General features: G+C 47.3%; 1 long non-coding RNA gene across 1 annotated transcript; it reads left to right on the top strand.

Annotated features, from left to right (window-relative positions):
- The first annotated feature begins 1,296 nt into the window (after positions 1–1,296).
- On the top strand, positions 1,297–25,375 carry LOC129383085 (uncharacterized). The gene is made up of 3 exons (XR_008611022.1): positions 1,297–1,690; positions 1,825–1,893; positions 25,130–25,375. It is a non-coding gene; the product is annotated as an uncharacterized lncRNA (long non-coding RNA).
- The last annotated feature ends 1,077 nt before the right edge of the window (positions 25,376–26,452 follow it).

The following is a 26,452-nucleotide window of genomic DNA, read 5'->3' as shown; positions in this document are numbered from 1 at the left end:
CATATTTTAAGCAAGAAGTAGGATCTGCAGTGCTTATAACCTTGCAGAAAGTTGGGAAGGAAGAGAGTGCTCGTAGGTGATATGTCTGTTCAACAGAAAGGGTTTGGTTAAAGCAAGGAGGTTTAAAAAAGAAACATTCTGGAGTGTTAGCGATGTTCCCAAAGTAAAGCCGGACCGCTACAACTTTAGAAGGGGAACCATAAAGCATCCAGCAAAGTAAAACAAGTTCTTTCCTCACATTCCCCGCGAGTTTCAGGCGGCTAACTTTGCCGTAGAGATACTGGGCGACGTCTGTCATTGAGTTTACGCCTGCAGGATGAAGTCGGAAAGTCAAGATAAACTTTTACTGGAGATGAAATCATTAATACAATGCCGAATGTAATATTTTTGTGGGGAACAACCATGGGGGGAGCTCTCGTATTTTCTGATTACCTTAAAAGTTTTTGATCGGCGAGTGATCCGCAGTGGGATAGGCTCCATCTCAGAGGTGAAGCAAGCAGTGGCTTCACTGACTCTGCTGGTGAAAAGCAGTAGGAGCTTGCCATGCCGATGTTGTTTTCTTATTTATTTATAACTCTCCTTTGGTTGAATCGGCCTGTCACCGACAGTCGGTGGAATGAAACGCCCAATGCTAGCATACGCGTCAAAACTAAACATACCGAATTCACTCTGTTATGCGGGAGTGACAGGTATTAGCAGCGAGGCGGCGAACAAGTGTTCACGAACGTATTTCTCTGGTGTGACCCGTCCGCTCAAGCAACTATAATGACGCGTTGCGGACAGAGACCGACAAATGTTTCGGCGATGTTAAAAACCATTTATGAGCAAATACTTACAACCGATTCCGGCGCAGCTGGTTCTCTTGGTCGCCGTGCACGAAGGCTAGAAGAAATTTCGGTGTTGAAGAGGCTGTGAAGCTGCCCTCCTTCTCCCCCCGAAACTGTACTGTTTAAGGGAGTGTTTGTTTTTGTCTTGTTCTTGTGATGTGTTCTACCAGCTTTTACTCTTTGTTTTTGTTTTATGGAACACATTTTTTTTTCTAGAATTCGCTAGCGATAGATAGCACTTTCCCGCCCTTTCAAGGACACTTTTGGAAGCGATAGAAATTACCGACATGGGAAAGCGCATTGTTGAGATGGTCAATTCAGAAGACACAAATTAACTTTTCGATTTGCCCTGTTTGGGTGCATGTTGCCCCAATGGATGTCTTAGACGAGATGCTCTGTACCTCTGCGTGCGTGCCTTGCGATGTTTTCGAGGCGTTTTCTTCGTCCTTCCACACATGCCGACTTTGGCTGTGCAGGCGCGTCCGCGTGGGTGAATACGAGGCTCGCTCGCGGTCGCCGTAACTACTGCTTTTGGGGCGGGCAGGAGCCCTCACAACGTGTTTTTCGCTTTGCATTATTTTCACACACAGGACAGCCCCACCGGTTCCCTTCCTTTGTTGAGCGCCGGATGAACGGGGGAGCGGCCAAAAGAGTGGGGAGAGCCACGAGTCCCCCTCTCGAGCTCGCGCGAGGTTTCGGGGAATCGGCTTCCTTCGTACTCCCCACCGCCACCCTCTTTCTCGTTTCCCTCACCCGAGTTCGTGGACGAGCAAACAACGTACGTTGCGGGCGATTGTGTGGGTGGGGGTGTTATTCAGACTTGTCTCGGTGGCACGACGACGTACGCGGCATCTCTAACGCAGGTTCGTATCATTCACATACCGCACTGTAGAATATTCTATAATATAAATGCACTGGTACGTCTCGCGTTGGAGTACCGCCTGCTATTTCAAAAAGTATCTGCGCCTTGCTTTTCCTGATCGGTCGACCTCGCCAGAGCTCGCCTGACGACAGCGATGGGCCCTTGTCCAGCCAGAGACGTCAGAGAAGCGCCGATTAAATCAATGTAAGTACACATTTTCGCATGCGTAGCTGCGTCATTGTTTAGGAAGTGCCTTGTTTTATTCTGCTCACGTGTAACGCTCAACTGTAGCAAAAAAAAAAAAGAAAAATAGGTGAGTAGGTCTAATCGCATTCAGCGTGAATGTAGATCAACTCAGGAGCATGGAGCGCTTCAGTATCATTGGCCGAAGCGCTCAATATAATGCGAACGCTTCAAGCTCAAGTGGCACGGTGAATAAAACTGCCGCCATCGATGATGTACGTTGTGTCAGAGATTTTTTAGAAATAGTTAGTCGGTAATGAACTCTGCGAGTCACTCAACAAAAACCGTTCGTAGTACGCGTGCTTGCCGCGGTGTTCAATAGTCGGGAGGGAGCACAAGGCAAGCCCGCGTTCCCACAGGGAGAGTCGGGAGCTGTGCAGAACGTGCGTTCAAGAAATGCATAGCGTATTAGAAGCTGGTATGCAATAATTTTTTTTTTGCCTGCCGCGGTGGCGTAGCGGCCTCGGCGTTGCATTGCTAAGCCCAAGGTCGCGGCATCAAATCCCTTCCACGGCGGCCGCATTTCGGAAGGGGGCGAAATGCAAGAACGCTCGTGTACCATCCATTAAGTGCCCATTAACGAACCCCGGATGGTCAGAATTAACCCGGAGTGCCCCACTACGGCGTGCCTCATAATCTTATTTTGCTTTCGGAACGTAAAGCCCAAGAATCTAATGTATTTTTTTAAAATTGTTTTCCAGATTTTCTGACTTTGTGGTTCTGCTGTGAGAATGTTTCAATAGCGATACTTTCGAAATCGTTTTATGGTGTTTGGATAGTACAGAAGGATACTGTATAGGGTGACGCGGCGATAGCAGACGTAACTTGCCACCGTCCGTACATTTTTTGCGGAACGCGACAGGGGAAGCGAAGCGGCCGCTGTCGCATCGCGCACGGCCAGGCATCTTATGTGTACTTCGGTGCAAAATCAATCAAGGCCCGTATTCCAGCACAAATGATTTCGTTTCTGCGTGGTACTGCTAGAACCATACACTGGAGCAGGTGCAAGCAAATCGCGTTGAGAGCGCCCGGTGAACGGTATATTTTACACGGTGTGATTTCCTTTGCTACTACGTGCTTACACGCGACGTCGAAACTTCGGCGAGCGTGCCGACGGACCTCCTCGTGCTTGTAATTTTTCGACGTTTGTAGGTGCCGGACTTTCTTGCGAAATCGGACGCTTGGCGTGAACGCGGATCGTCAGACACGTCTCGGTGGCTTTTTCGTATTGATACCGTAATAACTTCAAGTCGGAAAGCTGTTTCGCGAAAAGAGTTTTGCTTTGTTTTCACTGAAGCGGCGCTAAATAAACAACGGCAAGAGTAATTCAGTCTTCCATTTGGTACTGACAAATGCGACCAGAGCCTTCCACGCGATGCGTGCTTGCTAAATTGAAATTCGAAGTGAGCTTGGGCAGAATTCCCAGCTGTGATAAACACAGTGCAGAATCACTCCTTGCGCATAGATATATAACATTTTCCGAAATTTTGAAATGAGGCAAAGAAAGCCCGTAAAACAACCCTCCTTTTGAAAATATAAATATGTTCAGATTAAATCTCCGCATAGTAATGGTAAATACAAACAAACCTCTTTGAAGCATAAGTTTACGATAAGTGCACTCGGTAGTACGACATGAACACTTTAACTTTCCTTGTAATAAAGTATTGAAGTTTCCGAAACTTCACGCTATCTTTTAATGCTCTTTGCCCCATTCCAAGTTATCATGTTTCTACAATGGCGATGGTTTGGCGGTCGCGGCTGTCTGTATTAAATTAGGATAGCGATGTTGACGAATTGGCCTAGTGGATGGCGTGAATGCAGCGTAAAGGAACAATGGACGGGTATATACAGATGTGTGCTCAGCGGAAAGAGGTAAGTTTTCAGCAATATGGAAGGGAATGCCAAAATTCATTCAAACGCCCGTAACGGCATAACTCATATGCCCTTCATAAAAGTGTTCAATGAGACTAAATACTCATGAGCAGTACTAATATTTATGTATCAAGTCCGTACATTTGAGCCCACGCATCACGAAATATCGTTGTTAAAAAAAAAAAAGAAATGGGCTTCTTTTGCTATTGCAACTGTACAGAACAAACGCTGACTACCACCAAGTGAATTTTTATTGGAGAACGAACACGCACGTATGTGTGTGTGTGTGTGTTTATGCACTTTGCAACGGGAAATTCATTCCTAATGCTATGTGAGTAGCACGCGCATTTGGCCCCATTCCGTTATTCAAAGCGCAAAATTCAACCATATATATTGTCGCAGCACTCCGCGACTGAGGCAGAGAAAGAAGAAGTAGAGTGCGCGCTCGTGATCTCGGGGTACTGTGCGCCAGCTGGGCCTGGCTTCCCCTTAGAACTCGTTTCCCTCTGTAAATAAACATATTTCGTAACATCTTTGGTGGAGGTGCGGGGTACACGTCTTTTTTGCGACGGTGTTTAGGCGGCGATAGTCAACACAGAATCGCCATGAGCTTTCTTTCTTTTTGACTAGGATCACAGGAGCAGCCCAGTGGCTACGTGATGCCTAGATCCCTCCTTTCTGTAAGATTTCTTCGACTTGATCGGTGATAATTTTTTTTCTCTGAAGGTGAAACGCGATAAAGCTTCTGACGAATTGGCTTCGATCGCTTGCCTTGTATGGATGCGGTGTTGCATACGAGACGACGGTGGTGTATGGGACTCTCGTTGGCCTTGAGCGAAATCAAACACTGTGGCGTAGCGAGTGAGCACTCCATGAAGCAGACACTGCTCACGAGAAGGTAGCGACTTGTTAATCATGCGCTTAACGACAGCAGAATTACCAAGGCAGGAATTGGGGTTGAATTAGTTGACATTTCGACCGTTCAGTCGCTGACAATGGCTTGTTCGTCAAAATTTGCCAGTTTAGGTCCTAGCACCAATGTTATGGATTGGGTTGAAACTTTCACTGCCCACAAACGAGTACAACCATTAGTGGTGACAACGAGGCAGCGAGGGACTATCACATTTTTCTTGAGCGCGTTATAATTGGGCTCGGCTAAATCACAACAAGAACCCGTACGAGGGCAAGAAGTATTGACAGGTACAAACATTGCAGTCTGAGGGGGCAAACACACATCTTGCGACCCTGAGAGAATGTCGGCGGCAGCACTGGTGTTAGCTGTCATTGAAGTTCGCGCGTGGCGGCGAAGAGAAATCGCGCCACTTCAACAATCCAAAGTGGCCCCCCCACTCATGCAAGAAACCAATTCCTAAAATAATGTCATGCGTTGTACGTGCAAGCACAGTAATTTCACTTCTAAATGTCTGGTCCCCTACCATAACAGAAAATACCCCAAGTGGGCGTAACATCCCCCCCCCCCCAACTCCGCGAAAGGTAGCGCTCCGATCACAAGAAAACATAACTTTTTTCTCCAAGACGATTTTTTGAAGGACAGGCTCATAACGGAAACTGCCGCCCCGGTATCAACTAAGGCAAAAGCACTCACATTGTCAACTAAAACATACACTTTCTTTTTAAACAATTTTGCACAAGGGGGTCTTGATGAAGATGAATATCTTGCGGCCTCACCCCCGTCGGTCGCAGCACCTAGTTTCCTAGCGGCGGTGGTGACAACGAGCGACGACGAGGTGATGGAGGGCGCCGTGGTCGTGTCGGTTGTGGTGTGAGGCTGCATTCAGAAACGGGGGAGTCACTGTGGTTCGCGCGACCCTGCTGCAGCCGTTGGAAGGAACTGGGATACGGCCAGGGCTCGTCACGGGCATGCGGGGTGCATAGGAATTAAACCGTGGAGCACGCTGCTGGCGGCGGTGGCAATACCTAGCAATGTGTCCAGGCACACCGCAGCTGTAGCAAATGCGGAAGTCGCGGCATGTAGCGGGTGACACCGGTGTCAGGGGTAGAAGCGAACTCTCAGGCTGGTTGTAGGAGGGAAAAGCCCGCGGAACAAATTGTTGTGGTGCATCTTGCCGGTGTCCCAGACTTGTCGGTTGCGGTGGAAAGTTGCTGCTGTCCGGACGTTCAGCATAGGTCCTGCGAGGCTCTCGGTAACTCTGACGTGCCCAGGTGACCGGTGGCACACGAGAGCGATCGTCAAATGCACACTGATGGCACACATGAGCGTCGTCTTAAGGCGTTCAAGCTCTTCTTTAACCACTTGCCGAATCACCGAGGAGACGTCATCGGGGGTTGGGACGGACACAATTGCAATAGTAGGGACATTGTCCAAGCGTCCGAACTTTGGTCCAATCCTTCTCATCTTCAGCGCTTCAAACGCCCGGCAGTGTTTTTTCAGACAACACGCTGTACTTAAATCTTCCTTCGTTATGAGAAAATTATAAACATCCTCAGCAATTCCTTTAAGCAGATGTCCTACTTTGTCTTCGTCTGTCATGGTGGCGCTGACGATCCCGCATAATTTCAAGACAGCCTCTATGTACGTTGTACAAGTTTCGTCAGGTAATTGAGCTCGTCGGGAAAACGTCTGCTCAACCTTCTTTTTCTTAGAAATCGGGTCCTCGATGCACTCGATGCAATTCTTCTACAGAATTATTCCAGCTTGTCAGAACGTTCTCGTGGTTTTCAAACCAGAGGAGCTCGGTTACAGCTAGAAGAAAATAAAACACGTTATCGAGCTGCTTCGTAGTGCTGCAGTGTTGTAGTGTTTAAGCCAGTGGTCGACGTCTTCGTTCGCCTTGCCCGAAAATATGGGTGGCTCTCGCAGCGGTGTCCAGTAGTCAGCCTGACCTGCGTGATTGCTGTCTGGTTCACCGCAGATGGGGTCGTCATTGCCTTCCCCGGAATCGGCCATGCCTGCTGCTTTTGGCCGCAAACCGGCCAAGCGTCTACTTCATCGGACAGTTGGTAGAGCTGGGTCGTCCAGGATCGTCCAAGATGTGCTCCGCACCTCCACCAATGTTACGAAAGATGTTTGTTTATGTTTGTTTACAGGGGGAAACGAGGTCCAAGAGGAAGCCACAGGCCAGGCAGAGCTGGCGCACACTACCCCGAGATCACGCACCCGCACTCTACATCTTTCTCTGCCTCAGTCGCGGAGTGCTGCGACAATATATATGGTTGAATTTTGCGCTTTGAATAACGGAATGGGGCCAAATGCGCGTGCTACTCACGTAGCTTCAGGAATGAATTTCCGATTGCAAAGTGCATAAACACACGCACGCACATAGATACACACACACATGTGTGTGTGTGTTTGTGTGTGTGCGTGTTCTTTGGTCAATAAAAATTCACTTGGTGGTAGTCAGCGTTTGTTCTGTACAGTTGCAATAGCAAAAGGAGCAACTTTATTTTTTTACACAACGATATTTTGTGATGCGTGGGATCAATTTTGCGGACTTGATACATAAATATTAGTACTCCTCATGAGTATTTAGCCTCACTGAACACTTTTAGGAAGGGCATGTGAGGTAAGCCATTACGGGCGTTTGAATAAGTTTTGGCATTCCCTTTCATATTGCTGAAAACTTATCTCTTTCCGCTGAGAACACATCTGTATATACCCGTCCATTGTTCCTTTACGCTTCATTCACGCCATCAACTAGGCCAATTCGTCGAAATCGCTATCCTAATTTAATACAGACAGCCCTACGGGCAGCACGTGAGCCAGTAGGAACGAAAAGTAAACACCGTTTACTTTTCGCAATGGTTTGCTGTACAAAAAAAATTACTCGGCGGATGGTCCCCCATTGCTTCTAGTTGTGCCCGAAAATCTGCGCCCTGCTGTCCTTCGTTCCATGCATGACGATATCACGTCCGGGCACCTTGGATTTGCACGCACACTACACCGACTTAGACAGAGATTTTTCTGGCCCAAGCTCTGGCAAACAACGAAACAGTATGTCGCCAGCTGTACTGTTTGCCAGCGCCACAAGCAAACGACGACGGCCCCAGCAGGCTATTTACAACCAGTTAGGCCACCGACGCTACCCTTTGAAAAAGTCGGCAGCGACTTGCTTGGCCCGCTCCCAAAGACGTCAGCTGGCTACCGCTGGATTATTGTATGCGTAGACTATCTTACTCGCTACACGGAAACGGCGGCACTTCCATCCGCCACTGCAGCAGATGTCTCTTCATTTTTGTCGCACCACGTCATACTCCGTCACGGCGCTCCCCGGGTTGTCATCAGTGACCGTGGACGGCAATTCACCACCGACGTCGTTGAAGAACTTTTACGGCTTTGTGGTTCTGCATATCGGCATTCCACTCCTTATCACCCGCAAACCAATGGCCTCACGGAGCGGACGAATCGAACCCTTACCAACATGTTATCAATGTATGTCGCTGCTGACCACAAGAATTGGGACGCCGTCTTACCTTTTGTAACGTACGCGTACAATAGTGCCAAGCACGAAGTTACTGAATATGCGCCGTTCTTTTTGCTGTACGCACGCGCTCCCCAGAGCTTTCTGGACACTATTCTACCTTTATCGTGCCAAGAAGATCTTTCCATCGCCCAAACTCTGTGTCGTGCTGAGGAAGCACGTCGACTGGCGCATCTTAGGACGTTGTCCTCACAAGGCAACAGCAAGGTTCGCTATGATGCGCGGCATATCCCCGTCAGCTTTACTCCCGGTGACTATGTTTGGTTGCGGATACCTGTTCGCAAAAAGGGATTGTACCGCAAGTTTCACACCACTTACACGGGACCATTCGTTATACTCCGTCGCTTGAGTGATGTCAACTATGTCGTCGCCAAAGTGGCGGCAAGTCAAAGAAATTTCTCTGAATGTGTATTGACACAAGCGGCCCCTCATCGACTTCGCGGCGCCGCCGTTGAATGATCCAGCGTGTCCAGAGGGAAGGGCAAGAGAAGAGTCGGGCGGTATTCACGCCTCATACATGACGCGTTTTTCTGCTTGCAATACGATGTGTCCTCTACTTTGCTTCACTGATAGTCGTATTGGCGACGACATTCATCCTGAGATCGGCTGTGCCGCAATTTTTTCACAATTCATTTTAATGCGTTAACATTCTTAGGGTACTTCACGGACTTTCCGGGGGGCTAGCTTTCTATCTATGGGTGTATGTCTCTAACCATTTACGCGCCCACCAAGGTCGCTGAGTGGTCCATTGTCGAATGGGTGGTGCTTCGGGCTGCCGTGCGCAGGGATCAGAGTTGGAAACCAACCGTCGGACCAACTTGGGTCATTGAGTATGTGACAATGTGCACGTATGTGCCACACTTCAACGAAACTCTTTTACGCTGACATGGGTCACTATAGATGCGGGACCGGGTAGGTGCGGCTGTTCAATGAAACTTTTTGACGCCAACTTGCGTCACCGGGTATGGACCAGCAGGAGTGTGCCGCTCTTCGATGAACGTCTTTGATTATAAATTGTGTAACTATGCATGTGCCACAGCAATTTGCCGCTTTAGAATGACAAAAAAAAGACCTTTTAAATTTCTCCGAAGCTGGGTGGAGTCGAATCCACGTCGCGAGGGTTCCTCAAGGACAGCAGCCCAACGCTTTAGCATGCTGCCCCACAAGTGCACTGGGTGCGGGTCACATTTCCATGAGCGCGTCTCACGCCAATGCTCTGACAAGTTGTGCCACGAATGCACTCGGTATGCGCCGCTCTGCAATGAACGTCTCGCCCACTTGGGTCACTGAGCATGCGCCACTGGCTCTGCGGCCAAGTGAGGCAACAATTCTCATTGTTCGCAGGCATCAGCGCGCCGCGCTCCTGGTCTCGGAGGCCACGCACATACTTCCTGGCAGCGTGAATAGATGGCGCAGCGTGTCTATAAAAAGGGCGAGAGAGGATCCCGTCTGCTGCACGACGCGTTTCTCAGCGTTCGCACTCACCGGCACGCCATGCATTTCGGTGGCTACGCGCAGGCTTCGCGGCTGCGGTGTATAGATGGCGCCGAGTGTTAGGGAAGTGCGAAAGAAGAGTCAAGCTGCAGTACATGCCTCATGCATAAGTCGTTTCCATGGTGGTAATACGTCGTGTCGCTACATATATTCGGTGCTAAAAGCAGTGCCGTCGACCGTTATCATGAACTGAGTTCTGCCGCAATTTTTTTTTTTATTTGCTCCCGTGAGTGGCACTGCCTAGCAGCGTCAGTAACGCCGCTTCGGCCAGGTCGGGGAGTCTATAGCCAGAAGGTAACAAGATGTATGGAGAAGAAGAGTAGGGAATTAGAAGAGGTTAATTGCAGATGCGGATAGATCGCAGCACTCGACTGCATTACCTAACATGCACAGGACCTCTACCGATCCCCGCTTGAAAATCTCTGGTGACGTCATTTTCAGCACGTGCACAAGGCATGCACATGGCGTGCGCGGGATCACGAGTGAAAAACTGCCATGTGTTGACGTATCGCCATGACTTCGTGGCCAACACATATCTTGGGCGTGTATGTGGTGTATGCCGGGATCATTTTTCAAATATATCGCGCAGTTCAAATAGTTGAACTGGTCGGTGGTACTTGAGTGGATGCTGTATTAATATCAAATAGACGGGGAGGCCCGACATAATCAATAATAAATGTACACTGCACACTCATCAGGAAAAACATTGTATACTCAGCTCCAGCCCTTCATGACCTTTCACGCAGTTCTGAAGCAACCATTCGAGGACTCTTAGGCAGAAAATTTCCGGGTATGTCAAGGTGTTCCTCAGGCATTCGCTAGCTCGGTAGTTATTGGCGAGTCCCGCCAGCCGTTTTTTTCATGCACAGAGGTTTGCGGAGACGTGTCATCATTAATTTCGTATAACCACTCAAGATGCTAATCAGTCCCTTGGCGGCCGAGATGGGGCGAAGTTGCATGAAATTATAGAGCGGAGTAGAGACCCGACTGGACACCGAGACCACATACAAGTATATAGAGATGAAGAACGCATTGATCAAAGTTCTGCTTCATTTTACGGAGAACAAACAGGCAGCATACAAATGGTCTGAATCCGCCTTGGTGGTGTACTGGCTACGGCGTTGCACTGGTATAGGCCTTAGGGCGCGGGTTCAAATCCCAGCCGCGGCGACTGCGTCTTGATGGAGGCGAAATGCAGAAAAGGTCCGTGTACCGCGGATTGGGTGCACGTTAAATAGCCCCAAATGGTCAAAATTATTCCGCAGTCACACACTACGGCGCGTCTCATAATCATAGCGTAGTTTTGGTACATGAAAACTCACAACTCAAGTTAATTAACAGATTGTCTCACAGTACTCCATTACCTACTGCCGAACTTTACGCAGTTCTCTCGATCCAATGAAATTTATATGTTCACGAAGACAACTCCGACAATGGGCACTGCTGAGCGATAATGAAGCGCCACTAATGTCAATAAGAAACAAAAGCTTTTTCTCAGCGAATGATGCTTTGATATATGCGATACAAAAGGCTTAGACTATTGGCAAAGACGAACTGCGCAATATAGTACGCCAGTGGGTCCCTACTCATTGTGTAATAACGGTGAAGGATGCTATGTATGCTTGGCGCTATTAACAAAATCTGCGCCCTAGATACAATGGAAACTTGGCTTAGTAAGAGAACGCAATGTTCCACATTATTCAGAACATATTCACTTAATAAGTTCACCATAGCGGTCAAAGTCAGTACGGCACCATAGAAACAATATTACATAGATTACGGCTCAGTACAGCCTATACGAAGTGCTTATACAGGATCGGAAAAGCCAGCTGGGAAGAATCCGGGGAAGATATAGAGCACCTTCTTTCACTCTGTAACAAATGCTCAGGCTGCCGCCAAATGTCACGGAAATGAGATATTCTTTCTTGATAGAAGACCGCTGTCGCTGGAGACGCCTTTGCGTGCGTGACCAACAGCCTGAAAAAAAAAATGAAACGCAGGCTGTACGTGCATATGTAGAAGTTCTTGATAAAACGAGAGTCGCGGAAAATTATTAGATATTTAAAACAGGTTGGAAGATGTCGGACTTCTGAAGAGTCGTAGATACGATATATTCATACATGCGGGGATCGATGTTTGCGACACTTGTGGCGACATAGATCCCAGAGATGCAACCTTGTATGTGCATTGTTTATTGCGGGTTCTTTTATTATGGTACGGATTTCAGTATTTATATTTTCGTGGATTCTGTTTTCCTCATTTATACATTATTATTTCTTTTTCTTCACACGGTTAGTATTGCACTTGTGTTCTAGCTTGTAAATTTGAATGACTAACTAGCACTTATTGTGCCACGACTTGTGAAATACCCGCGGGAACTCGTTTTTGAATATATTTGAATATATTTGTATCGCGATGGCTTTGTTAACACAAGAGTGTTCATCTTTCTGTTGCATGTCGAAGCAGAGGAACAGCCGGCGCCTCTTCGGGGCGCCACCATCTCATTATATACACAGAAAAAAAAAAGAAACCACAAGAACATAATTTGTTTAACCAATCAGCTGAGGACTTTCTTTACATAGAAGTGCTAGCATTGAACTTTCCTCCAAGGACAAGGCAGCATCTATTTAACGACGGGTATTCCGACATGGCCTAAAGAAAATGTAAAAACTTCGCGATATTACTCGATGGAGAACGATAAACTAGACAGAAAAATTCTATAGGCTGTATCAGGGACGCAGCCGCGGTGGGGTATACGTGAAACGTCTTGTGCGTGCTGCAGATGGTGTACGGGTACAAGGCACAGAAATGATGTAAACAAATGCGCACGTAACATTTATTCGCACATTAGAAAGCTTAGAAAACATTAGAAAGAGGCCATCCTACGGTCAAATTTTGCAGTCATGCTCGCTCCCTATTCGCAGTGGTCCCGTTTTGTCATGCATATGGTGTTTGTTTTTTATTTATATACAATACTGCAGGCCCAAATGAAGGACCAAGCAGGAGGGGCAGAATACATAAATATTTACATACACACGTATATATATATATATATATATATATATATATATATATATATACACTCAGGAAAAGGAAATGCAAAAGCAATGCAACATATGGAATGATCAGAAAAAAAATAAGAGCGAGGACTAAAGCGAAAAAATAAGCCCCCTACTTGCGGCGCCCGAGACTGCCCTGTGCCGATGAAGCCCGATGCGCTGCAAAATACATCGGGGGCTCCTGCGCTTGTCTCAATCTCCTGCGCTTGCGTTTCCTATGCAGACGGGCATGCTCCGCCGTGGTCAAGTGGGTTGGGCATCCCTTTGTCATGCTGCTCGGGTCTCTTCAAGCCATTTATGGACCTACCTGTCGAAGTCAAGGGTGGCATTGACGAGTTAGCGCGAAATTATTTGCTAGAAATGGCACACTCGTAGGCCTTACGACTCCTGATGAGCACCAGTATGAGTTTGGTAATCTGTATCTGCTACGGTAGAAAACTCTCTCAAACGCGAGCATTCATGCTCGAATTTGCGTTATGCGTGGCGCGACAATTGCGCCATCTGTGCCCGCGACAGAGGAATGATAGAGTAATCGTGTTTATTCACTACTCAACGATAGACAGGTGAGGCACGTGGGCATGCAAAGGTATAAGCGATAATGCTACAACACGCTTTCGTTACATGCGGGTTTCACAAGCAGCCACCTCTGAGAAATTCTCGACGCGTTTGATGTCAAAAAATGGCATAATCGCCTCGTGAGCTCAGCGCCTCAGAGCCGGGTGCTAAGCGGCGAATTCATTCTGTGTCGTGCACCTCCATGCGTTCTGCACATACATGACCACTCCACCGCCACTCCAATACGTTCTGCTAATTAGATATCACCTGTAGTCATTTATTAATGTGCGGGTAAGTACAACGGTTAAGTACGTTGCACCACGTTTCAGTCGACATATCTACATTGAATCTAAAACGAAAGTTGTCAATCAGCGAGGTGAATTCCTTGTGTTTCTTGGATGGCGAACGTATACGTTCAAGTGCGCAACAGCAAAAGTATTCTGCCCTTTCTCATTGCAGAGCTTCCCACACTCAGGCTTAACGTATCCTTGGTAAAGCATCTTACTTGAAGGAGGGAACTATCTACTGCCGCTGCTAAAGAGTAATGCTTATGCTATTTTAGCGAAGTCATCCTCAGAATACATTTCAAACAGCGTTAGCTCCGTGAGCTTTCTATGCGAATATTCGACTATTCTACGGCCATACAAAGTGCCACTTGAGCGGGCGCTTTCATGGAACGACGGCAGACAGCAGGCGCTTCAAGTTGAGACACAGATGCTCAGTGAAAACATTGGACTTTATCTGTAGGCTGGCCTTGACTGCTAGAACCATTGTGCGCAGCTTCAGCAACATGGTGAGCTTCAGCATGTGCACTTCTTTGCCTCTCCAAGCACGCGGTCCCGATTTTGGTGACTCCTGACCAGAATAAACATGTTCTGGCTTTCATATCGCGTGGGCAAAGAGTGGCATGCCTCAATATCTGAGGGCGACGTAGGCTCTATCAAAGTGTATCTCAACTTATAGAAGGGTGCAACAACGCCCTCATTTTTTGTGTCCCCCTTTAATTCATCGGCAGCATCGGCGCAAGTATTGATCCCACTAGGTTAGTCTGTTGTCAGTATCTCTGAAGGAATTTGCGGGCTTCCCGTTTCAACTCCATTTTCATAGAGGACAGCCTGAAGGTCACGCTTGAATTGTTCGAATTGCCGGCTTAAAAACCGCACTTGATCTTTTCTTTCGCGTATTGCGGCACGAAAGTTGCAATTTTCACTACGGCTATCGCTCTGCGTTTCCCAATGGTTGTTGACGTAGCACAAAAGAAGTCGGCACACCAAAAATAATAATAATAATAATAATAATAATAATAATAATAATAATAAAGAAAACGAAGCAATAAATGCATGATGATGATGATGATGATGATGATGATGATGATAGCAACTTTATTGTACCGCCGGATAAGGAGGCCCCTACTCCCCGTCCCCGGCACACAGGCCTTGGGGACGGGGGCCGGAACCTCCGCGATTAGAAGCAAGCAAGGAGGTCTTGACACTTCGCGGCTTCTTCCGCCAGGCGGATGGCGTGTTGCTGTGGAGTAGGGTCCTCGCTCCGCAGCAGGGCTTCCCAGGCCTCTCTACAATTTATGTTTGCTTTAGCCCCTGGCGAGCTAGCGCATTCCCAGATTATGTGAATGCATCTTTGCTTGCTTACGGGGGTATGAGTCACTCCTGATGATGATATTTTTTGTCTCACTGGACTAGACGCCGCTTTTTCGGGTGTGTACTATTGCAATGGGCAACTTAAGGATTTCGCCTTAGTAAAATGCAATTATAGATGTACTTTTTTCGGAACGCAGACGTTAGCCGCCCACAATAGTCTTTCATTACATTGCAAGCATTAGGGCGGCTGTACCCCAACCTGAAAACTCAAAAGGAAAGCAGTATGGGCACATTCATGCTCAGGCCGAGCTTCCTTACATGATCCTCTAGAAACCATGTTCTTATGGAGGAAGATCGCCCATAAGCGAGCAGAAAGTGGTATGTTGCGCCCGGTTCACATCACTCTATACACCAAGGAGACACTGCCATAGCAAACTTGTGTAGACAGATATTGTTTTCTTTTCTCTTCTATTATTTTCTTGCAGCGCGGCGCCCTTGCTGTAGCGATGTTGCTGGTCTGCGCGGTAATTTCCATATCTTCCTTGCTGCTGCATGTTAGAAAAATATTACAGAAGAACCCATCTCACGGTGACTGTCAACGGTAAAGCGATTAGCATCGGAGCAATGTGTAGCGATACAGTGTATTTCTGAAGTATATAGCATTTGTTTAATGTCTCTAATTGTCTTTCTCAGACTTACGTTGCTTCGGCTATATGCTGCATACTCGGGTATCGTCCCACTTTGCTATGACACTTATTTGCTAAGGTTGCTATGAGCGCGATGGCATGTCGGCAACTGTATCGCAGTGACGATGATGGAATGTCGAGGAAGGAATGACGTCAATGGAAGGACAAAGATGGTATGACCAGTGTGACGACGAAAGGAAGCAATTGGAAAAGTGTAGTTCCTCTACGCGCAAAACACGACTGGCCGTTGGCTGAAGAATGCCAGAACAACAAGTAACCGACAGCAGAAGTACATTACTTTTTTGCTTCGGCGCGAAGGAAAATGGACATTCGTATTGTCGGCGTCATTCTTTTTCAAAATAATGCACTAAAACAACACCTTGCAGAAGTAACATCTGCAACAACGAATGAAGTGCCATTGCAGTTCACATCGTCTCGAGCCCTGGTGCAGTAGTTTTTAGGAAACAATGCAATACAATGACAATGTATTTCGTGGCACATTTTTAAGACGCCTATATCGAGTGACGGTGGTAAAACATTTCCAACTCGTGTTGTCACCTACATTTTCCTTCCTACTAAGTGTTTTCTTCTTGCTTCAAGCGCTGCCTTTGTTGTAATCACTGCACAGTCACTCTCTTCCATCTTGTTTCTCTCATTTGATCTCATAGTACTCCTTTGCAAACTAAGGGTCTAATATCTCTGGTTTGCGAGGTGTGCTTGAGGCCTATGTTGACAAATTTTCCTTGCTGTATCTAATATAAACAACTATGCACTCTTCGCAGCATCGCTTTTGATGTGGTCGAAGCCGGTCCCCCTGTGAATGACTTTGGTCAAGATGATCTCGCTGAAGATGCAGCAGGTGACCATCAGGAAGCGCCTGTAAACCCACCGGCGGTACCCCCAAACCCACCAGCTGTCCCTGTGAATCCACCAGGAGCACTACCAAATCCACCGGACGTTCCTGCAAATTTACCGCAAGCGCCTCCTATAAACAAATCACCTAGTGTGCTTCAGTACCAGCAAACAAAATGCCAAGCGGTTATATATGGGGTGGTTTGCTGTACAATCTGTGGTCTCTTTTTCCTTACCTTCCTCGGCATACTGGGACCTCGAGCAACAGCGCCTACCCCGACCACCCTTCTTCAGCAACCGTGGAATCCCTGGCCTGTTCGTGTTGACGATCTCTTAGTCCCTCGAATCTTGGTGTGGATAGGCCGATCTTCTGAGCCGGCGGCAGATCCACGCGTCGTCAAGCCAGCGACCGTTATGGCGGGGCCGAGAGCCTCCATTTCTAACCAGAAAAGGATCGCGTGCCGTTTAATCGACTACAGGGATGACGACCTGCTGGAGCAGGAGTGCACAGTGACGTACGATCAGCGCCTTGTGATGGAAAGCGACGCCATCGTATTTCCTGTCGACAGCGTGAACGTTAATTTTCTTCCCAGTCAGCGTGCCATTCCCCAGTTGTGGGTATTGTGGGCGCGCAAGGCTCCTGCGCTTGACATCGGTGCTTTGGCCGAAGGTCACTTTGGGAAACGGGAATCATCCTCGAGTAATTCTGATGAGTCACTCACACTTTTCAACTGGACTATGGGCAGTCGAGAAGACGCCCACGTCAACATTAAATACAAGTCTTTTCGTCCTCGCTCCCCGGCCGCCCACCACTCGCCGTTGCCCCCTGGAAGACTCAATGCTAGCGAGAGGTCGGCTATGCTTAAGACGAGAGCGGACGCTGCCTGGATCGCTGCCGACTGTGAACAGCAAATGTTCGAGGAAGAACGGCAGAAGTGGAGCGTGTCATTAAACGACTGTGGTGCACACCATTGCGTATTCGGGGATGTCGCGAAGGCCCTCAAACTGCACGTGATGCCAAGCTGCGGTGCCAGCTATTGCGCGTCGCTGGCGGACTGCGTCGCGTACGTCGCCAGGCACTTCAATTTCATCATAGTCACGGAGACGCCAGCCTGCTTCCAGAGCGTCGACGAGCTCATATATGAGGCATTCAAGCACGACTTAGTTCCCATCGTGATAAAGCCGTTGCCTTCGTACTTACACATGCTCAGGCGAAGCCGTGCGCTTGTATCGCAGGAGTCGAGGCGCCAGTTGCCACCCCACTCTGTGGTGAGCGTGGCGGAAATGCATCCAGGCCACGTAAGCGATCATCTTCGCTACCTGCTGAACCATCCTGCCGCCTACGAGGAATACTTCGCTTGGAAACGCAATTTTACCGTGACCACACTCGAGGATGACCTGTGCCCAATGTGCGTTGCCCTGCACGACCTTCACAAGGGGAAAGTTTCGACAGGCCGGGACGTTCGTGAGTGGTGGCACCTTCGCGCTAAGTGTGGTGATGGTAGTTTGTATGACGACAACGAGTACCAGCTCAAGTGGCCATGAACTCCTGTGGTAGGCCATTTCTTCAGACTGCAATTTATTGTGTGATATTCTCGCAGGCGTTCTCATTTGGAATCTGTATCGAGGTACTCTGCTCATTTACATGGTGATTTTTGTTCAATATATTCAAGACCACACCAGAGTTCAGTAAGTTAGGATTCTGTGGCCGTTCCTATATGCAAAGTTCGAAATGTCATGTTCAGTTTTGTGAGCTTTCGCTAATTCATACTCCTTCCTCATAGGAACGGCTGACTCTCGCAGATGCGACCACTGTAACTCTGAGGTGTGAGGAGAGTATCGAGGGGGCCCCTCTTCTGCCACTGCACCGTTTTCACTTCCAACGCCAGTTTCTTCGGAGCGCACTCAGCGAACTGAATGGTCACCCTTTAAAGAGGCAAATATTATGGGTGCCTTTTGGCCTCAACAATCACAAACCCATAATGATACGCTTCCTCTTGTGTCTCTTCTAAAATCAGCGGGCCTGAAAAGACGTTCATGAAGACGGAACGCCTACTACTGTGCGAGTGAACTATCTCTCTCCTTCACCTTTTCTCTTTCAAAAGCAAAGCTTTTCGTTGCGAACCTCACCGAATTTCGTGACCGTGGCTGCGGCCTGGCTGTTCTCTTGCCCGATAGGCCAACCGATCACCGCGGAGCATGTGCGCCGCTGGGTTCTTTGCACCACCACCAGATGACGCTCGCCTCCGCGCATCCGTGGCAGCAGCGGCAGCGATTGTGCGGAGGAAAGAAAAAAAAAAGAACGAAAAAGCTCGCCTTCGCGTATCCGTGGCTGCACGGTAGAGGAAGTAAGCGCTTCTTGTGGAAGGAATGATAGAATGGATCCGAATGCCGCTACGTACGTATGTGCATACTGCCTCTGTAGCCGTGATGCGTTCAAGGTGTCCGTCGTACTCGCTACTAGTCAGAAACTCCATTTAACAAAAGGCTCGGCATAATTTGCTTGCGCTCACGCCTGTGTGGGTGCGTGCGTGTTTGCACTCTTGTTTCGACTCTTTATGCACTGAGACAAAGCTTAAGAATTCGCACTAGATAGATTCTGACTATTTGGATCTGCTGTATATTTTCTTTTTAATCCCTCTCGCCCCTGCAGGGTAGCAATCGGCACGTCCATGTGGTTAACCTCCTTGCCTTTCCTTGCTTTTGTTCTATCTCTATTTTTGAACTCTCAAAAAATTCTGCGGCTAGCGCTGAAGGCAGCGCGTGAACCCAAAATTTTCGGAAGGCAGATGGCTACTTTCATTGCCCACTGCAATCAATAAAGGATAAGGGAGCCGTATTTCTTATTTTCTGCTTACACTCGTCTTCTTTGTCAAAAAAGCCACAAAGTACGGAGCTCAGGGAGAGTAAATACTGGCAAGAGGCATGTGACGCTAGAATGGTTTGTCTCTTGCAAAAGGCCAACGAGCCCGTACCAAGTTGTTTTTTTAATTGCAGCTACGATAACACCGTGTGGCGCCTGCACAATCTGCACCGCAGGACTCTGCAAGCGCGCCAGCATTCGTGGGAATTGAAGAACAAATTTAAGTATCTATCTATCTATCTGTCTGTCTGTCTGTCTGTCTGTCTGTCTGTCTGTCTGTCTGTCTGTCTGTCTGTCTGTCCTGACCTGACCTGAGTTTTCAGTCCTTACTGCAGTGCCGGCACGTAGATGTAAGCTAACAAGTTAATATTATTTCTGGCCCATTCTGGTGCGGCAAAATGTATAAGAGAATGGTCAGCCTAATAGGCCGTCCACGTGAGCCGCAAACGCACCTGCTGAACGTCGGCCCCGCAAGAGCTGATCAAACTGCACGGGATTTTTTGCCACCCCGGCCATCACGTGACACGATGAATTCTTGCAGCATGAACGGGATCCAATGAGATTTCCCGCTCTTTTCTCATCACCCCGCGCGTCTGCTGGGCACTTCCCCAAATTCCTTTCGGCCAGCGCTGCTATGTCTGGTACCGGGGATGACAGAGCTGGCATTTCAACTATACGTTGATTGCCATCATTCTGGCGTGTTCCCTGCTATAGTCTGGCATCGGCGCACTCAAAACGCAAGGCTGCGAAGGATTTGAGTGCGACCAAGCTGGAACTATATAAGCATAGAGGGACAAGCAAGTGCACTTTGGTCTGGACTTCGCGCCAAGGATGAAGCCTATTTTCGAGAGTAAGTGGCGAAGTTTTCTTCGCGTTTATGCTAGCCTTCGCTTAAAAAGGAAACGACCGGTTCGATCGAAGCGAATATTTCTGAAGATACCACCGAACACCTTCGACACATTGCTCGCATTGGGCAGACCGTCCACTGAATGCCAGGGTACACCATTTCACGACCGAATTTTAGCACATGATGGGCTTGCTATGACTGTCAGGTAAGCTTGACAGTTGTTCATACGTGATTTGCTGAGAAAGTACCGTTGTGAAAGAATTTCGCTCTGCGACTTGCCTGCATTGCTAGAATGCTTTTTCCCAGGTGTGTATATCGCATTGTTGTTTGTTTTACATTGTTTCAGGAATGCTATTTCTTAATTTGTATGTTATCCTATTACATGTGCTTGTTTTTCAAGTTCCTGCACAATTGTTAAAATTATATTATGGGGTTATACGCGCCAAAACCACTTTCTGATTATGAGTCACGCCGTAGTGGAGGACTCCGGAAATTTCGACCACCTGGGGAACATTAACGTGCACCTAAATCTAAGTACACGGGTGTTTTCGCATTTCGCCCCCATCGAAATGCAGCCGCCATGGCCGGGATTCGATCCCGTGACCTCGTGCTCAGCAGCCCAACACCATACATAGCCACTGAGCAACCACGGCGGGTCTGCACAATTGTGACGCCTTCCGGAGCCCGTCATATAATTTTTTGCACAAGCCGGTCATCTGCAGCCCTGATCGTGAAAGAAACAACAGGAGCAATGTGGAATGTGCTGCAGGCTAATTACGTCATGTTCCCCAAACCAGCAACGAATGGAAGAATGCAAAAATTCATGAATTGAAATTGACATTTCTTTGCATGCTATGTAGCTAAAATTAAATAAATGTATTATCCTGCATCTATTAGGCTACATATCTGGAGAGATCAGTGCTCCAGTGTTCTTCTATACTTAAACAATACTACAGACCTTGCTTTACGTCTAGGCAGGAAGGGCAGTAGATAGAATAATCAAAATCACTACAAAAGCAGGTAAACATTAGAAAAAAACATAAAATGATGTTTGCACGATATACCGTACAGCAATTCTGAGAATTGTCAACTAATGCGTAAGCATTGTTTGGCTCGGTTGTGATTTCGTTTTTGCTTAGTTTTGCTTACTTGCACTTCTGCGCTTATGCGCATCTACCCACGGTCTTTCCGGTGGCAAAGATTGCTTAGGCTTTAGCAGACAATTGTCAGATTTCTTCGCCGCATGCGGCCCTTTCAAAGTGATCGCACGGATTCAACCGCAACGCCCGGCACGAGCGCACCTCGACGGAGCAGAGCGGGCGAAGGAGAACACCAGCTGCCGCAGTAGCGCGTGAGGCGTTGTGTGAGGGCAGAGTGCATCGCCGCAACGCCATGTCACTCTCGCAAGCCCGCGTTATGCGCGCGTTCACTGACCGCGCAAGCTCTCGCTTGCGTTCTAACTGCGCCTCGGTAAGCCCCAATGAAACCGCGCCAAGTGTCTCGTCTCGACGCGCTCGCTTGGTCGGGAGGAGTTCATAACGCGAACGATGCTCAGCAGTGTTTTGATGGACATTGCGCCACCCCAACATCTCAAGTTGGCCCACAACCAAATGTCCAGTTGGCCCATCACTAAATTTAAGTAGGTCCACCCCCACATTTCTTGTTGTCGTACCCAGAGGTCGAGGTTGGCTCGTCCCGAAACTTCAACTGTGCCACCGCCATCCCAAACTTCGAATTGACCGACCTCTAAACACAAGTTGTCCCACATGCATAGTTCAAGTTGTCCCAACCCCACATTTCAAGTTTGCCCACAGCAAAATTTAAGTTGACCCCCCCCCCTCGAAGTTTCAAGTTGGTCCACTTGCGAATTCCAAGTTGGCCCACGCCCAAATTTCGGTCTGCCCACCCCCGAATTTCAAGTTGGCCCACCTCCAATGCAAGTTGACCTATGTCGAAATTTCAAGTTAGCCCACCCCCAAATTTAAGCTGGACCACCCCCAAATATATGTGAACCCAACCCAAACTTTCAGTTCTACCCCCCCCCCCATCCAAATTTCAGGTAGGCCCACCCCCAAATTTCAAATTGAGCCACCCGTACTATAAGCTTCCCCACGCATTTTCTATGGAGCCTACGTATATCTGTGGGTATTTTATTTTTAATTGGTCTTTTGTTTAGATTGTTCCTTATCACTTATAAAGCTACCAATATTCTACATTTATACTTTTATAACGATGAAATGTCTTAACTTATGAAAGTAAGAATATTTTTTTACGCAATTACGCGTGACGAGGCTGGGGTACTCGACAAATAATGCGTATGCATTATTACATTATCTAAAATATATCATGGAGTGCCTGTTAGAAGCCATCCGCCGATAGCACGCCCACAGGTAAAACATTCCACTCGGAGATAGCTTTTGGGAAAAATGAAAACCCAAAAGCGTTAGTATGCGCGAATTATGGGGTTAAGCTATGATCGTGGTGATGACAAGTTCTACGTGCTTGTGAAAACTGTAGTTAAGGGGTGGGAGGAATGCCTAGTTTGCCTTTAATTAGCTGATACACAGCGCAGTTCACAACACTGTGAACTGGTATTTATAACCACTTTCACTTTATTAGGCTGCTCATTACAGCTAAATTCTGTGGCTGCACAGTGTGAAACAGCAAGCAAGTTGACCAGGAAAATAATAAAAATTTTATATGGCATGCAGTGGAATGAAATATTTGACAGCTGTTCATTTCACATCTACCTAAATTTTTTCTCACTGGGAAAACAACGTTTTGCAAAGCTACGCAGTTTCAGATTGACATGTAGCATGTTGCATAATATACTTATTTGCATGTCCCTGTTTTAGAGTGGTGGTAAAATGGAACACAAGTGAGAATTTTCCAAATTGTGTGGAGCATTGATGGGAAACATGTCCACATTGAGTGTCCCAGTAACTCTTGCTGTACCAACCTAAACTACAAAAAGACATTCAGTGTCGTTCACATGGCTGCTTGTGGTGCCCGAGCTACAGCTTTACATTACTTTGTACTACAGAGCAGAAAGTGCAAGTATAGATGGGGACATAGCTAGATAGTTATTCAGTATAGACAGCGGCTAATGCATAAGCCTACAGTTTTTTATGAACTTATGAAACAATGCTTCATGAATCAATGTTTTCTAAATGCACACACGAATTACACATAATTTAGTAAACGTGCCCTTGTAATCCCTAAAGCCTGCAGTAAACTTTCCGTAATATATTTGGTGAAGTAATCGAGACGAGTATAGCTCATATATCTCAGGCCATATAAAAGTTTTAAAAAACTTCCAAGGGACAATTGCAAATTGTTTGTCTTAAGGCGAATAGCAACGAAATTTCGCTTAGGCTAAATTGTGTTTAAATGAGCTGTATAACACTGACGCAATCTTGGCGAAGCCGCAGGTATGGTAACAGTATAATTTCCATATTAGCAGCCTCTGAACAGCAGTTAAGCAGACGACATGTGCATCTAGGACATGTTACTCCTAAGAGAAAAATAAAGCACGGCGCCCTGCAAAGCAGGATCGTGCACACTGCCACAAGCACCATGTTTTCAGCTCCACCTGCTTCTCGACAGAAAGTTACAGCTTTCGTTTTCACTTTATTGTCTTACTAGGTTCAAAGATGTAGCAAAAGCCAGCACTTATGTGAAGATTGTTGTGCATGAGCAAGCCTTGGCCTTCACCTTTTTGCACTGGTCCCGTTCACACTGTGATATGCGATCTTGAGAGGCGGGTGGTCACTTCTGTATTAGCATTCTCTTGTTTTAATGCCGGCACAAGAGCTTGCACGAATGCTTGGGTAAAAGTCAGAGGCATAAACGGTTAGGTACTGTTCTTTGCGTGAGATATGGTCAAAGAACGTACAATTTCTTCAAGATAAAGAAAGAAGTGTCGTAGCCCTTCTAACTTAATTTTTTTGTTAGGTATCCAAAGTAACCGAGCTGATGAAGCAGCATATGAAGCACATTTGATGCTAGCCACATTCAATGACCGCTGAGGCGAACAAGGTAGCTCGTTGAAAATTCCTTTGGTATCATGGCAAGCAAGTGAAGCATCCTTCCAGAACCTTTCAGAGCCTTTGAGGAGGCAACTGAGAATAGTCAAGCCCTGCATTTAATTGTGAAATTATTTTATGAAGGACTCTGTCCTCTCGAGGGCGCTATACAGCCTACATGGAATGCGGACAGTGATGACTGGGAGGAAACTATAGGAGAAGAAAAACGGATTGAAGAATCTGGGCTTTTCTTTGCAAGATATGGATAGCTCTCGTTTTCAATCCACAATGTGAACTGCAACAGATGTCCTATCTGTAAAATCGCGTAATGGTTATGCACGCAGCCTGAGAACCTGTGTTGCGCAATGTGTTCATTATGCGAGGACTTGTCGTGTTACAAAAGAAACTTGGCATGTACTTTTCGTTCGCGTTACAAAATGCAGAAATTAGGCCTATTGAGTAGGCTTTTGTAACTTTCAATAGTTTAAATCAATTTTGACGCCCCCTCTGGGGCAGCTCTCAAGAGCATGCTACTATGCGACGTTGCGTCCCATAACTTGATTGTAGGGCAGGGTAAAATTGACAACCAGCTTGCTAGTTTTGTGGCATGCACATTTAGGTAAAGGCTTAAAATGTGGTTGTGCAGTAGGAATAGTTCATCCAGTTCCTGTACGTAATACCCTCAATACCGAAGGAAGGGAAACAGCAGCAGTGAATTGGAGGCAAATAAATTTGTGGGAATGGCCTTCATCTTGCAGTGGGCGTAAAATTGGCTGGCAATGAAAGCCTCACCAGAAATGAAATGCGTATATTTGTGTATACAGGGATGATGTAAAAATGCTAAGCTTTTGACACTTAATGGCATGTTCTTTTTGCCATTTTGCAGAGCTGCAATGGGCGTGCGGGACCGGCTTTCACGGCACTTCATATAATATGGCAAGGTGCGATGGATAAAAGTAATTTTTGTACGTGCGCACACTATGGTAAGTAGCCAGAAGCAGAGAGTGGAGCGAGTAATTGCGTTTGAAGAAGGGTTCTACTGCTGACCGGTGATTGGTCTGCGCCTGATCAACCGCGGACCATGAGGCATGGGATGAGAGGCGACGAGTAAAACACAGTTTATTCAAAAGGAGCTTGTGTGGTCTCTCGCTGTCGTACGAGTTGTGTACTCGTTCCGCCAGACAGACCTCCTGCGCTGCAGAGACGGCGGAGCAAAAAAGACGCTACTACTAGCACCCGCATCTCAGCATGGCATAACAGAGAGTGAACGCTCCGCTACCAAAAGTGCTTGGACCAATACAGATCCCCCTCATTCTGCTGTGTGGCGCCAAGATGTTCAGAGCATTAAGAACCTGGAAAGCTTCGTCCACACTACACAAGGGTAGGAAACCTTGCAAGGCGACCTACATCTACGCTGTAAAATAATTTTCGGGTGTTTTGGGCCCACTGCAGCTTGAAGTACAGCAGGCATCATACGACGCAAAGTTCGAGGTAAGTGCGGCGAAGTTCTCTCATGCAAGCTGTGAGAACGGGCTCGTTGGTATTCCACCATGATATAAGCTGCGCGAAAGTATAAACGGAAAACAAAAAGAAGCGACAAGCACAAGCGCTGTCCTCTCTAACGGCCTAATTTCTGTGTATTAAATTCGTGTTGACCTAATGTCAAAGCGACGACGTGCATAGCACGACAGAATTATTCAATGCTCACTTCGGCAAGCATGATTCTATGGCGCTAAGAAAGACACGCAAGAGAGAAACACACAAGGACATGCACAGTGCCAACTACCAACGGATTTATTGAAATAGATGATAGGTCGTGGTGCGATTCCTGCGCACACGGAACGCAGGAGATACGACCTGACATTGAATGATTATCTTTGCCGTTACATCATCAAGAAATGTTCTTCTTGAACAAGTTGGTGCGATTTCGGGAACGTGCTTTTTGGGCACTAAAAAGGCACACGCAAGGGAGAAACACACACAGACACAGAGTGCCAACTATCACCTGATTTATTGAAGTAGAATATGGGGCATGTTGCAAATAGACATGCACCATGCGCCATATCCTATTTCAGTAAACCAAGTGCTATTTGGTGCTCTTTGTGTCTGCGTGTGTTTCTCCCTTGCAGGTACCTCTTTAGCGCCCTACAATCATGTTCACGAAATCGCATCAACTTGCCCAAAAGAAAGCTTTATTAATGCTCACTTC

The sequence above is a fragment of the Dermacentor andersoni genome, chromosome 3 (assembly GCF_023375885.2).
Source record: "Dermacentor andersoni chromosome 3, qqDerAnde1_hic_scaffold, whole genome shotgun sequence".
Classification (NCBI taxonomy): domain Eukaryota; kingdom Metazoa; phylum Arthropoda; class Arachnida; order Ixodida; family Ixodidae; genus Dermacentor; species Dermacentor andersoni.
The sequence above is the reverse complement of the archived record's forward strand: the minus strand, read 5'-3'. Positions and strand labels throughout refer to the sequence as shown.